The sequence below is a fragment of the Perca fluviatilis genome, chromosome 18, assembly GCF_010015445.1.
Source record: "Perca fluviatilis chromosome 18, GENO_Pfluv_1.0, whole genome shotgun sequence".
Classification (NCBI taxonomy): Eukaryota; Metazoa; Chordata; class Actinopteri; order Perciformes; family Percidae; genus Perca; species Perca fluviatilis.
The window spans coordinates 5,781,536-5,794,308 of NC_053129.1; the positions used below are offsets into that span (position 1 = coordinate 5,781,536).

The 12,773-nt window shown below is 39.7% G+C and overlaps 1 pseudogene; it reads right to left on the reverse strand.

The window, feature by feature from the left end:
- Window positions 1–1,426: 1,426 nt before the first annotated feature.
- On the reverse strand, window positions 1,427–11,375 carry LOC120547190 (annotated as a pseudogene).
- Between the last annotated feature and the right edge of the window lie 1,398 nt (window positions 11,376–12,773).

Here is a 12,773-nt window from a genome sequence, read left to right on the forward strand (position 1 = left end):
TTGTGCGCGCACTGGAGTAGCCATCTTTGGAGTTGTCTTGGTGTTTAGAACTACACCCCACGCCCCCCCTCCTTTGTCACTCACTCTCTCTCACACACACTCACACACACACACACACACAACAGCACAAGCCTTGTCCATGACACATGCTGTTTGTTTTTGCTTGTGATATTATAAAAGGGTATATGAGTTTATTATTGAAGGATTATTGTTTAGCTACTGATAATTGTGAAGTTAATAAATCTTATTATACTTTAATTAGCAGTTGCTTGTGATTATTTGTGTACTTGTAACAATTGCTGGTCGATCAGGTCCGTTGCTTGGATTCACACCTTCCTTTATTTCCTTTTTTAAAGGATTACCACAGAAATGAGACTGTTCCACAGTTTGATTATTGGTCCCTGACTAGCAGGGTGGTGCCCCGTTTTGATTGTTTGTCGATTTGATAAAGTTATTAATAACCATATTCATAACACATTAATATTGATAAAACATCTTTGATAATTTGCCAATGATCAAATATGTACCCTAAGGGAATCCTACAGCATTGACAACATTGTTTGTGTACAGAGAGTTTACTAAAAAGAGAGGTTTTGAACAACTCACCGTAGCTCTCGTTGTTTCCAGACACTACCACCTCGGCAGTCAAATAGAATCGAGATCAGAATGCGAATGAACAGATTCCATATGAGGCTCCTTTTTCAACTACAAGGTCAATATTGTTTTTCAATAACGACAAAACAACGACTTAACCGTGCATTTATATGGAACTAAACTTTAGGAGCTTTCCGTCTTTACTCTCTCCCTGCTATGTTGCATTCGAAATCGATAGTTTTGACTGATAAAATGACTGCGGCCGGAAACAACAAGAGCTACGGTGGGGAAAGGAGAGAGAAAGAAAAGATGTCTGCAGCGGTCCAGAGGATAATTAACTGGTTGGGATTTGGTGTGTGCCTCCAAAGCAGCTCCAATGTTCACTCTTTTTCCGGTCTCTTGCTCTTTTCAATATCCATTTTCTTTTTCTGGGCGAAGAAGAAGAATCCTGTTCCTGAAATTTGGATTTTGAATACGTGTGGTCCTCCACGTTTCCTTCTTCAAACTTGCCGGGGCCGGGAAGCTACGATACCCATTAGCAGCAACTGTGAGCCGAAAACCGGAAAGGCGGAGCAGTATAACCTGTATAACGTATTTCAAGATGGCACATCATTATGGAGCGTCTACCCCAGTTCATGGCGCCAAAATGTAAAATTCCAAGCTAATAGGAAGACTTGAAATTGATGGTGGTGGTAAATAGTCATGAAAAGGACAAGTTTGTGAAGGGCAATACAGATTTTGATAATGAACAACTACACACAGCTTTGTATGTGTGCTGCTCTTCACTGTCCTCAATCTGAGTTAAAAGTTCTTTCATACTTAGCAGTGTTCGTTACTGGAAAAACTTGGAAACAGCAACCACCAGCATGTCTGAAAAAGAGAAAGGATGACCAGTATCTTGGCTTTAACTCTCAACATCTAGCCTGGCTTAGTTAGAAGCCCACTCACCACGTCAAGACAAGACAAACTTAACAAACAGACGCCACAAACAGACAACACTGAAACGTCTGAACATTTGAGTGTAACATTTGAACAGAATGTACTGTATAATCACAAAAAATAATAGTTTAACCTTAAAACTTCATGTAATTTGTTGCTAGAATTGAGTAACAGCGAAAACAAAAATATGTTACTGACAGGTTTTTCTCTATGTGCTGCAGTAAAGGTTTCTCACAGCAGGCTGAACATATGTAAAGTCATGTTTATTCAGCAAATGCTTATGCCCCATTGGTGCATGCTCTAAGCAAAGCAAGTGTGAGCGATAAATGAACAAAGGTGAAGGCAGGTTCCCACAGCAAATGCTTATTCCCCCGTTGATACAGGCTCTTAAGCAAAGCAGTGTGAGCGATACACACAGAAAGTGCTGTGAACATTATTCAAACAGGAAGATGTGCACTAAAACACCATACTATTGGTGATGGAAAAGTATTAATTTGTTCATCCTCCTTCTCACAAGAGCCCCTGTTACTTTCTCAATTTCTCACCTTGCCAAATAATGAAGGTGAATCTTGCAGTACATGGAGGCTGCCATCTTAACCAACGTGTGAACATGATTGTCCTCAATGTCTCAAACATGTGGTTGTGCAACTCTGAAAAAGATTTTTGTCAGCAAAATCACTCAGAACCTGAATTATAATAGCAGCTGTCACTCCTTTACCTTGAGGAAGCTTTCTCTCCACTGGTCTTCAGAAGTCTTTGAAGCACCTTTCAGAGGCTTTACACACCTCCACAATGTTTGTTGATGAATTCTGTAAACCTCCCCTATTCTTCAAGGCAATGAAAGCATGCATGCTGGAATCAGAACTCGGTGCAATAGAACAGGGCATGCACAAGATTTTCTCCTTCAACTTTTCATCACAAATCCAGCAATGTAATGGATAGTGGCGTTCCTTGAACTCTGATATTGAATCGACATAAGGTAAGATGCTGTAGTCGTGGTCAGAATCCAGAGGCAGTGCTGGTGTGACATCAAATCGACAGAAGCTCGACCAACTGTCACTGCCAACATGTTGTTCCATCTCTAATGAGACAGTTCCTTGTTCCATTTTTCACTTGATGTCTCATTAGGAGGTGTGAGGTGGGCAGTTGGGTTGTTGTTGTAGCCTCCGCGGCTCTAACTGCAGAAAAGAACAGCTCAAGATGATCCTGACTGAGTTTGTAAGTGAGGAGATACTACAAGGTGCATCCTGTAGCTTCAACCAGTTCTTTAAAGATGTTGGAAATGCTTCTGGAGCTGGCAAAAATCCAATGGGACTGGTTTTCCTAGGCCTTGCATTAAGATGTCTCCCAGAGCTGTCTCTGAGCTGCAGAAGGAAATTTTCAGCTCTCTCCAACAGACAACAATGTGAAGTTTTATTACAACTTCAAATGAGCTTTGGAACCCTTTGCCCCAGGGTTCCTGCTATTGAGAATATCAAAATCTAAATTGATTGTTCTCAGAATTCGAGGTTTCCTCAGAACCATGAAACTGAGGTACGTGAAGCTCCTTGTTGCAGAATTCAAGGCATCTGCAACGCTGCTGCTGAAAACTTGAGCAGCAAGATTTACCTTAATCTTCTGATTTCTCCCACAGAATATGTACCTTCAGCTTATTACCCAGCCTCAAGCCCCTAGTCTCCTGAAGTTTGTTGAGGTCTTCTAGGTATTGCCACCTATTCTTTTGCCACTTGTCAGCTTAAAGCGTTCTCAAGAGTTTCATCATGTGACAAAACAACATGCACTTGGATGGCATTGGATTTGCAGGGTGAGGAAAAATTGCCTCTATGTTTCCAACTGTGATATTGCTCCAAGAGCCTGCATCATGGTGAAGTGACAAGATGGTCCATCACATGTCAGGGAAAAACAAGCACACCCAATGTCATGCAGCTTGGGAAGACACTTGTGTGACAATATTTGCTCTCTCCTGTCTCGCTTAACCCTTAACCTGTCCAAGATCCATTAACAGCTACAACCATAAGGACCAATGCATCCTTGGCTACTGGCAAAGAGTCATCAACTTTGCCACATCCTACATCAACATACCCATGGAATTTCCTCTTCAGCATATTCAACATGCTTTCTGATGGCCATCTCATCCATTATAAGAGCGAAACAGTCTCCTTACCATCTTTCATTCCCTTCCTCCATGGGATTGAAAGGGCAGATTGTTTGAGGATGAGGCAGAACACAATCAAAGCTATCATGAACAAACCAATAAGCTTTTGCAGAGTAGAAATGGAGAGTCATGGCAAGAGATTCTCAAAATCATCAGAGACTTAGCAGATTTAATCTTTGCACTGGCCCTGGTAGAATTTCTTTAGCAACTCCGCCACAAAGGAAGCATCTAGGATATCCCCACAGCTGGTAGAAACGCGAAGCTTCTCTTTCAGATCAGTGACAACTGAGAGAGACTTTGGTAACACTTTACTTGACAGTACCGAAGATAAATCGTGACATGACACTGTTACACTATGACATGACACTGTCATGAATGTAATATAAACCTTATAAACAAGCTTCATAGGCTAAACGCTTGACTTCTGTCATAGTTGAGTCAACATTGTTTGGATTGTCTTGCCATGACAATCTGACATTAATCAAAGTGACATGTTGACCTAAATGATTATTATAATTAGATGCAAGGTTAGAGACCAATTCCTATAATCGGTCAGATAGATGGGTGACAGGATATTTCATGTAAAACTGGCTGTCATGTAACTAATAAATATTTTGACCTCAAGTAAAGTGGTACCAATTGTATTTGTCATTAAGATATCATGATAAGACTTGCCATCAGATGTAATGCTAAATGTGGATTGTTTTGTGTCTCCTGCTTTTCTCTCTGAAGCAATGAAGGCTGCAGCAACGAAGTCGTCCTTAACGTGGTGTTCTGGTTTCAGAATGATGAAGACAGCTGGGGAACAGCTTCTATCTAGTTAAAGCTCAGGAAAAATGTTGCATATTGTCTAAACAAATGTTGCCACACATTTACCCCCTCACCTACAGTAATAATAATTTAAAATACAGAATCTAAAGTGTTGATCAAAAATCAACTCCATCAGCTCCCAAATCCTCACAGGAAAAATCTGACTGTTCAGTTCTTAACAATGTCCCACCCCCAGCTTTATGGAAATACTAAATCTCTGGCGTTCCATTTAAAGATTGATCTGATGCCAACAGTCAGGATCATTGACAAATGTACAGATGAAACCATCTTAAATTAAGCGACAGGTGTACCATAAGATTTTCTTCTTTCTTTCCTTGTTCCTTTTTTTGCATTCATGCATGTTATGAATGAATAAATGAATAAATAAAATAGATGTTAAATCCCTTCCCAGCCAGAAGCCAGCCAGCTCCCAGCTGGCTTGCCTCTCTTCCAATCTCCAGCCTACTTCAGTCACCCTCCTCCCTCCCTGTATCCTGACAGAGTGTGTGTAATCCCACTGTAAAATCAGCATCCATTCATTCAGTTGAAGTTGGGTTTCACCATGGACAAGGAGTAGTGTGAGGACCTTAATCCACCATTTGTCGGTGGCTACATGAAATGAAGCTTTCTACTACACTTTAAGCTTATCCCCAGAGACATGAAGCAAATCGTCTTCATTCCAAGTCAATCGATGTCTATTATGCAGTAAAGTTATAGCCTACTGTAGTAATTGTTCTCTCAGTCTCTAGTCTAGCTACTTTTTGTTAGTCTATTTAGTTATTGTAATTTAACCCCAAGCATATAGGCCTACATTTGTTCATTTTACCTGTGCATGGTTTGGCGGTTGCTACCATTTTCCTTAAAGGTTAGCTATGTGAACATGTTCCTATTGGCTAATTTTCACATACATTATAGCCAAATGAAACATGAAATAAAAGGATGTTTTGATGCTTTGTCATCTCTTTACTGTGCAACATTTAGGATGGAAGTGTTATTTTGCAATGTTACTCAATAAGAGTCCGTCCTGTAATCCTTTTATTTAGCTGCACGGGCCAGTCGGTATGGTGATCTGGTCTGCCTTGCAATAACCGGATATGCATGCGCATGAATAATACAGTAGAAAAAGCGGATGGTTTCCCTAAACTATTTGTATCAAGCATGCGTTAAAACAACCTGACGGCGAGACGTGCTAAACTGGCAGCATATTTTTGTGGGCTACATTTGATGTTATTCATTATGCAGTTCACGGCGTCTGTTTTATAAAGATATTTAAATTAAAGGTCCAATATGTAATATTTGTACTTGTAATAAATCCAAAAAATGACACCAAATGCCTCTATCAGATATTAAGGAAACATGTTAAACTGAAATACTATCTTTCTGACAACAATGCTAATTTTAGTTCATTTTTGAAATTTTCGGTCTGCGGACGGAATTTTATGTTTATGTTTTGATCTGGTGTGTTGTTAATCAATGGCCCAGTTTGACAGCCAGCCGGGTTGCCAGATATACCTGTAAAAACGTGAACCCAGCGGCTGCTTACAGCTGTAACTGTAGTATAGCGCTGCAGGGAAAGCAGCAAAACAAACGAACAGGATCAACGGAGATAGATTCTACATGACATAAAAAAGAAAACTGTCGCTGTTTCTAACAGTTGCGCGTGACCAGAGACGCAAATAACCCCCTGGTAAATATTGAGAGATGTATTTGAAAGATGGAGACAGCTTAGAGCCCAAAAGGGATGCAGAGTTGACTTATTTTCTCCTGAACAGGTAAGCATTAGCTTCAGGCTAATTTATCACAGCACAGTGGACGGGCATTTTTTGTCATTTCAACATTTGTGTACTTGTGATTGAATTAAAAGCTAGAGTAACCGAGTTGGTTACCGCGAAAACAATTGAGACATAGCCAGTAAAGTGATCCCGACTGGTCCTCGGGCTAACGCCTCTGCTAACCCTGCTAGCTAACGTTACCGGAGAAGTCCAGGAAAGCAACCCTACGGCTGTTATTTACAGCGTTTAGCCTCGTCAGCGTACCGGACCCGAAAACGGTGAGTTATTTTACGCCACGGAGGGGGGGCTATAAATCGAAAAGAGAGGACTGTGAGTTTGCAGTGTGTATAGCCATTGTTGCCGTAATTTGAGCCAATGAAGTGTGTTCCGTCACGGCAAAGGTAGTGGTATATTTAGCGTTCGTATTGTAATTCTAGCCGGAGTAGTGTGCCTGACTCAATGTGGTTGAGAGGACGCGGAGGTTGTTGTGTTTTTAAACCGAAAAGTGTGTCTGTCAGTTGGTTACAGAGTCCGAATGAGCACGGGCTTTATGCACTGTCAATATAGCCAGCATCTACCGTTAGCTACTCCGGCTGTGCTGTGGAGTAATGTCTGGCTATGTGGAGAAAGTCGTTGTGAATGCTGCGGTCTCAGCCTGGCAACCCCCTATGAACTTCGAAGTCTGGGCAGGAGGGGCGGGGAGACGACCTCTCCAGTATTTTGAATTGGTACTGCAGTAACTATTTTAACTGCTAGCTGCCAGTATTACACACAATATTACATATTGCACCCTTTAAGTACTTATTGTCACTGATCCAAAACGTATATCTAGGTTAAAACGTCCCTGTACTACACCTTGGTGACATTGTTATTTTGTGACATGTAGTGTGGGGATGTTGTGATGTTTTTAAATGTAGCTTACGCTATGCAATTGCTGCCAATCCAAAATAATAAAGGAGTTGTTACATGAACATACACCATTTTGGTTACATATGGAACGAATCTGAGTCTTTCTGTCACTGCAGACCTTCAGTTTCCTCCACACCCCTAAACAGGATTATCTTCTGTGAGGGAGGGAGTGGGAATTTAAGTTGGCTTCATCTGTAGTCATCATTCCTAAAAGTACAGAGTTTATAATACAGCCGCTATAAGTTATATAGAGCAGTTATACTGGATCTTATTTCCTTGTGCCTGAGACAATAACACCCCTTTCCTGGGTGAAAGTCATGTGTTTTCCCGGGATGTGAATGCCTCCACTGTTTGAAAGCCCTGTGTTTTAGGAGCCAAACATCCACCCAGACCTCCTTCCCACAGCAACAGTCATTGTGCTGCTGACAGTAATAAATACGTGGAATATTTGTGAATTACAGTGCATTACTTTTGTAGCTACAGTATATGAATGGTTAATGAGAGCAGCCTGCGGAGGTACACAGTAAAGGCCTAAAAACATATCTGTTAAAAAGAATGCTTTCAAGTTCAACAATGTCCCACATTTTGTCATTTCACATGTAGCTTACTTGGAGCTCTGAAAACAAAAAAACAAGTAGGTGATGAATGTTAGAGACAGGCTTTAGATTACATTTATCTCATTTATTAGCTTTTATCCAAAAATGATTTACAAAAGTGCATTCAGCCACGTGAATACAACCCCAAAAGTGCAAGAGTCAAGCAACTACAGTACATCAACTGAAAGTGCTACATTTAGATACAATAAAAACTTTTTTTAAGTTGCTTTTATGTGACCCATAGCGTCTCCTGTTACTTCTTTCTACATTTCTTTTTTTTCTTAACCTTTATCTATGGCTTCCTGAGATAAATTTGTGATTTCTGATATTGGGCTAAATACATAAAATTGACTAAACTGCACGTGACCTGTCACCAGGTGGCAGTGTATAAAAAAATAACATTTACTGAATAAGGTCAAATGGCTCTTACAATATACAAAAATAATATAATAAGCATTTACTTTGTAATTTTCTTTGTTTACATTAAAATAAATTTTTGATAATCTCCCTCGAGCATGTAGTTAAAAGTTATTGGTTTTAATATTGCATAAGAATAATCTTTCACAAAATTCATTACTGATCAATTATTATATTTGTGCACTTTCATTTCGCACAAATGAAATTGAAAGATTTTTGTGACAATATTTATGAACAGTATATTATGTCCGACTATACTTGTAACTTAAAGAAACTGAGTATCTGACATTCACGCTTCCACCTCTGCACAGCGCCTGGCCAATCACAGCATTCTATACCTTCATTTATTTATTTTACCTGTTTAAATTTTCTTCAATGAATGTTTTAACTGCTCTTTCATGTTTTACTGTAAGGACCTTAAATTGCCTTGTTGCTGAAATGTGCTATGTAAATTAAAGCTGCCGGATTGCCACTATAGAAATAGAAGGTTAGGCTAGGGTTAGCACTATTGGAAACTTACTTGTATTACTTCTTTTGTTATTTCTATTTTCATGTAAAAGAAAAACAACTGCAAGAACAGCAAGAGTTCCAGCTCCATATAGGTGCATATAGGTCCATATGCTCGTGTTGTTGTCTGAAACACATCACAAAAAGTTTAGTTTAGTAAGTTCATTTTAAAAAAGTTAAAAAAATAAAATAAAACAATGTAAATGTACACTCAGACTGTAACTACATATGTTCAGTAGATTGGTTATAGACTATTAACTCATTCTCATGAATGGGTTCGTATGATATTGTACAGAGACTTATGCACAACAACTCGTATAATATCCTATGAAATCATGCGACCGCCAGCCGGTCATGTGATGCTGGCTACAGAGCTCCGTGAGTTGGTTGTTTCAGCAGCCGTGGGTGTCTAGTTGAGTTTATCTGACAAAAAGTGAACGTCATGCAGCGACGACAATTAAGTTTAGACACCAAAACGACTAGTTGAGTTTAAAAAAGATCATGGTTTGGAATCAAACACTCCCAGAACACGGCGTTTCCTGGGTGTAAATCTTTGCTTTCCCCAGGAAGAGAACTCCGGCTCCTGCTTGAAAGTCCTGTGTTTTACAGCAGCAGTCACTGTGGTGCTGACAGTAGCCTAATAAATACGTGGAATACATACAGATTACAGAGCTTTACTTTTGCAGCAATATGTCTACAAATGGTTGATGAGAACAGCCAGAGACTAAACATAAAGAACAGTTCAATGTGCTGCTAAAACACATGAACAACTCAAGGAGGAATCTTACCAATAATAGCCACATAAATCTCAGCATGAGTCCTCCGGTTGGTTTCCTCCTGTGTGACGACACAGCGACAGCTGCCGGTCTTGGTCACAGTAGTCTGGAGGGTGATGTGGTATCTGTCTCCTCTTTCAGAGACCTGCGGGTCTTCAGCAGGAAGTTTGTTTCCATCTCTGTCCTGCCACTCTACTCTAGGTTTGGGAGCAGCACCTCGGACCTCACACTGCAGCAACACTCCATCATCTGTGGCATCAATAATGTTGATGTCTGGCTCTGGAGCAACTGTGAACACAGGATAAACAATGACTACAGAATTATTACATTTAGGCTAATTTTCTTTATAACTGTTGAATGAAAGCACTCACCAACAACAAGCTTAAGGTGGAACATTTGATGAAGACGTGGGAAATGACAGGTGTAGTCTCCACTGTCAGCCTCCTTCATATTTCTGATGATTATGGAGACGTTGCCGTGTTTCCGTTCATCTTCAAATTGTGAGACTCGACCCTGTAAACTCTTCCACTCTGACCTGGACCGCGTTATTGTTATGAAAGCCTGCATCATACATGAACACCTCCTTCAGACCATCATCTTTCTGAGCAACTTTCCTCCAGTCAAACACTTTTGACTCAACGTTCTCCTTGGTGCTGAGAGAACAGGGTAACACAACATCTGTCCCTTCTTTCATTGTGATGTATTTTGGCTCTGGAAGATAAAACATATTAATCAGTATGTTTATCTGCAGATTAATTAATTATTAGGTCCCAGAATCATTCTACAACACCAGTTAAAAAAGTAATTTGTAGTCTAACTTAAGATAAGATTTATTAACAGTATTTTAAAATTGTAGTTTATTATGTAATTACACAATTATGTGAGGTACAGTAATACCTCAACAGTATCCATATTAAGTACACGTAGCCATGCAAGCAATGAAACACAGCCAAGAAACACTGATTAGCCTTTATATATATATATATGTATATATATATATATATATATATATATATATATATATATATATAATACGTACAGGCCAAAAGTTTGCACACCTTCTCATTCAATGTGTTTCTTTATTTTCATGAATTATGATAGTAGTGTAGACTGAAAAACATGTCTTATATTTTAGATTCTTCAAAGTAGCCACCCTTTGCTTTTTTGATAACTGCAAACCCTTGGTGTTCTCTCAATGAGCTTCATGAGGTAGTCACCTGAAATGGTTTTACCTTCACAGGTGTGCCTTGTCAGGGTTAATTAGTGGAATTTTCCCCATTATTAATAAAAAGCAAAAGAGTGGCTACTTTGAAAGAATCTAAAATATAAGACATGTTTTCAGTTATTTCACACTTTTTAGTACGTACATAATTCCATATGTGTTCATTCATAGTTTTGATGCCTTCAGTGAGAATCTACAATGTAAATAGTCATGAAAATAAAAAGGAAACACATTGAATGAGAAGGTGTGTCCAAACTTTTGGCCTGTACTGTATATACAAACATGCAGAGCAGCAATAAGACAAAACAACAACAATCATGATGGAGAAGAACAATCCGATCAATAACCTGTCCAGAGAAGGGTACTTGTGTTACTGAAGCTAACAATTAGTAGATTAGTCACTACTGCTGATGATTCAGCTAATTACTAGTGACTGGCCCTGTCTGTCTGTCTGAAGCGCAAGATAATGAAAACTAATCTAGGCTACAAAGTTAGTTATTCTTACCGTTTTCATCACAAAGTATTTTCCGGTCAAACACAGAAGACAAAAACACAGCAGATCCAGAAGAAGCTCCATAGTTGTTATTTAATCAGGCTATAGGAACAAAGACGTAGATGTTCTAACAAGCACACAGTTTTAGTACAGATGTAATTACAGCTCAGCTGGTTTCTGCCCACAAAAATTCTGCCTTATATAACAGTCCAGCAGCATCTGGAAGAGGTGCGCTCGGTATGTTCCTAGAGTAACAGAAGTCTTATCATTGGTCCTGTGTCTTGTTGTGTTTATGTGTTCTTTCATGTCCTTGTCTCTGCATCATTTTAATAGGTTATTAAGGACAAAGATTTAATTGCAGAAGATGAATTTAGTTCAGTATGTATAGGTCTCTATGTTACAGTAAAATCTGGTACCCTTTGAGGTCTGTGTCCCCTTGCCTGAAAAAAGCCTATATATCATTTTTCATCTAAATGGAAGATTATTAAGATGTAAACAGCATGTTCAAAGTGTTGTGGGGGTTTGGAAAGTGTTAGGATAATTTTACCAAAATAATGACAGAATCTCTGGAATCTACTTCAAAAGCTTGTTTTATTTGGCGCAAGCAGAGTCGGTTTACGCACTCAGTGTAAGCACCAAAACATGACTGACTAGTGATCTCAACAGAGGCTCTTTTAAGGAGCAGGGAGTCATACATTTCACATAATCAGTAACTTTCTTCCTCATCTCTGGTCAAGCTCGACATTTCCTCCCCATTAATGTGCTCTGCTCTCATGGGTGCATTCTGTGCTCCTTTCAAGCGGTCACTCAGCTTTCATGATTAACAGAGAGAGTAGACTGGGTAAACCCAGCCCCATCTGGTTGCAATTTGATGTCACCCCGTGCGCTCAGGCTGGAAACCTGTAACATTTTTCCATCCTGCTTCCATTATAAATCTGCGCGGACCAATCACAAACTAGCATATCCACCTGCCGCTATTGACGGGTTTAACACAATGACGGCGGTAGTGAGAGGGCGGCAGCAGCTTTTTGTTTACATTCAACATGGCGGCCACCAAAGCGAGTAAGCCCTGACTGCAGTCAAGGCGGTAAACTCGCTTCGGAAACCCTCGAACCTCCTAGGCGCCTATATTTTGACGCTACAAAGAGATCACCTGCCCTTAGCACTCCACTGACTAGCATACATTTTGGGGCCACTTTGACAGCAAATAACTTTACATCTGGAAGCGTTTAAAGACTCTATTTGCCCATTGTTTATTTCTACAGAAACCACGACAATGTATAAACCTCCATTACCTTGTACCTCGTACTGGCTGCATAGCAGATGTTTTTGTAAAAATAGGCTAACGATTGTGTCATTACCAAGTGACTTACTGGCGCAGAGGAGTTACCGTATAGTACAGGAGAAGCTCTCAGGCTGTTAGCTGTTTAGGTTTAATTACTAATGTTAACTAGCATGTTAGTGATCAGTAATTAGCCTGTGCCTATGTTATCTCCTTACATGTTTTCTCCTTACATTCTTATATACCTACGCTCTCCGTCTCTTAAGATTGGGAATGATTGAGATTTCTTTTGGCCAAGCGT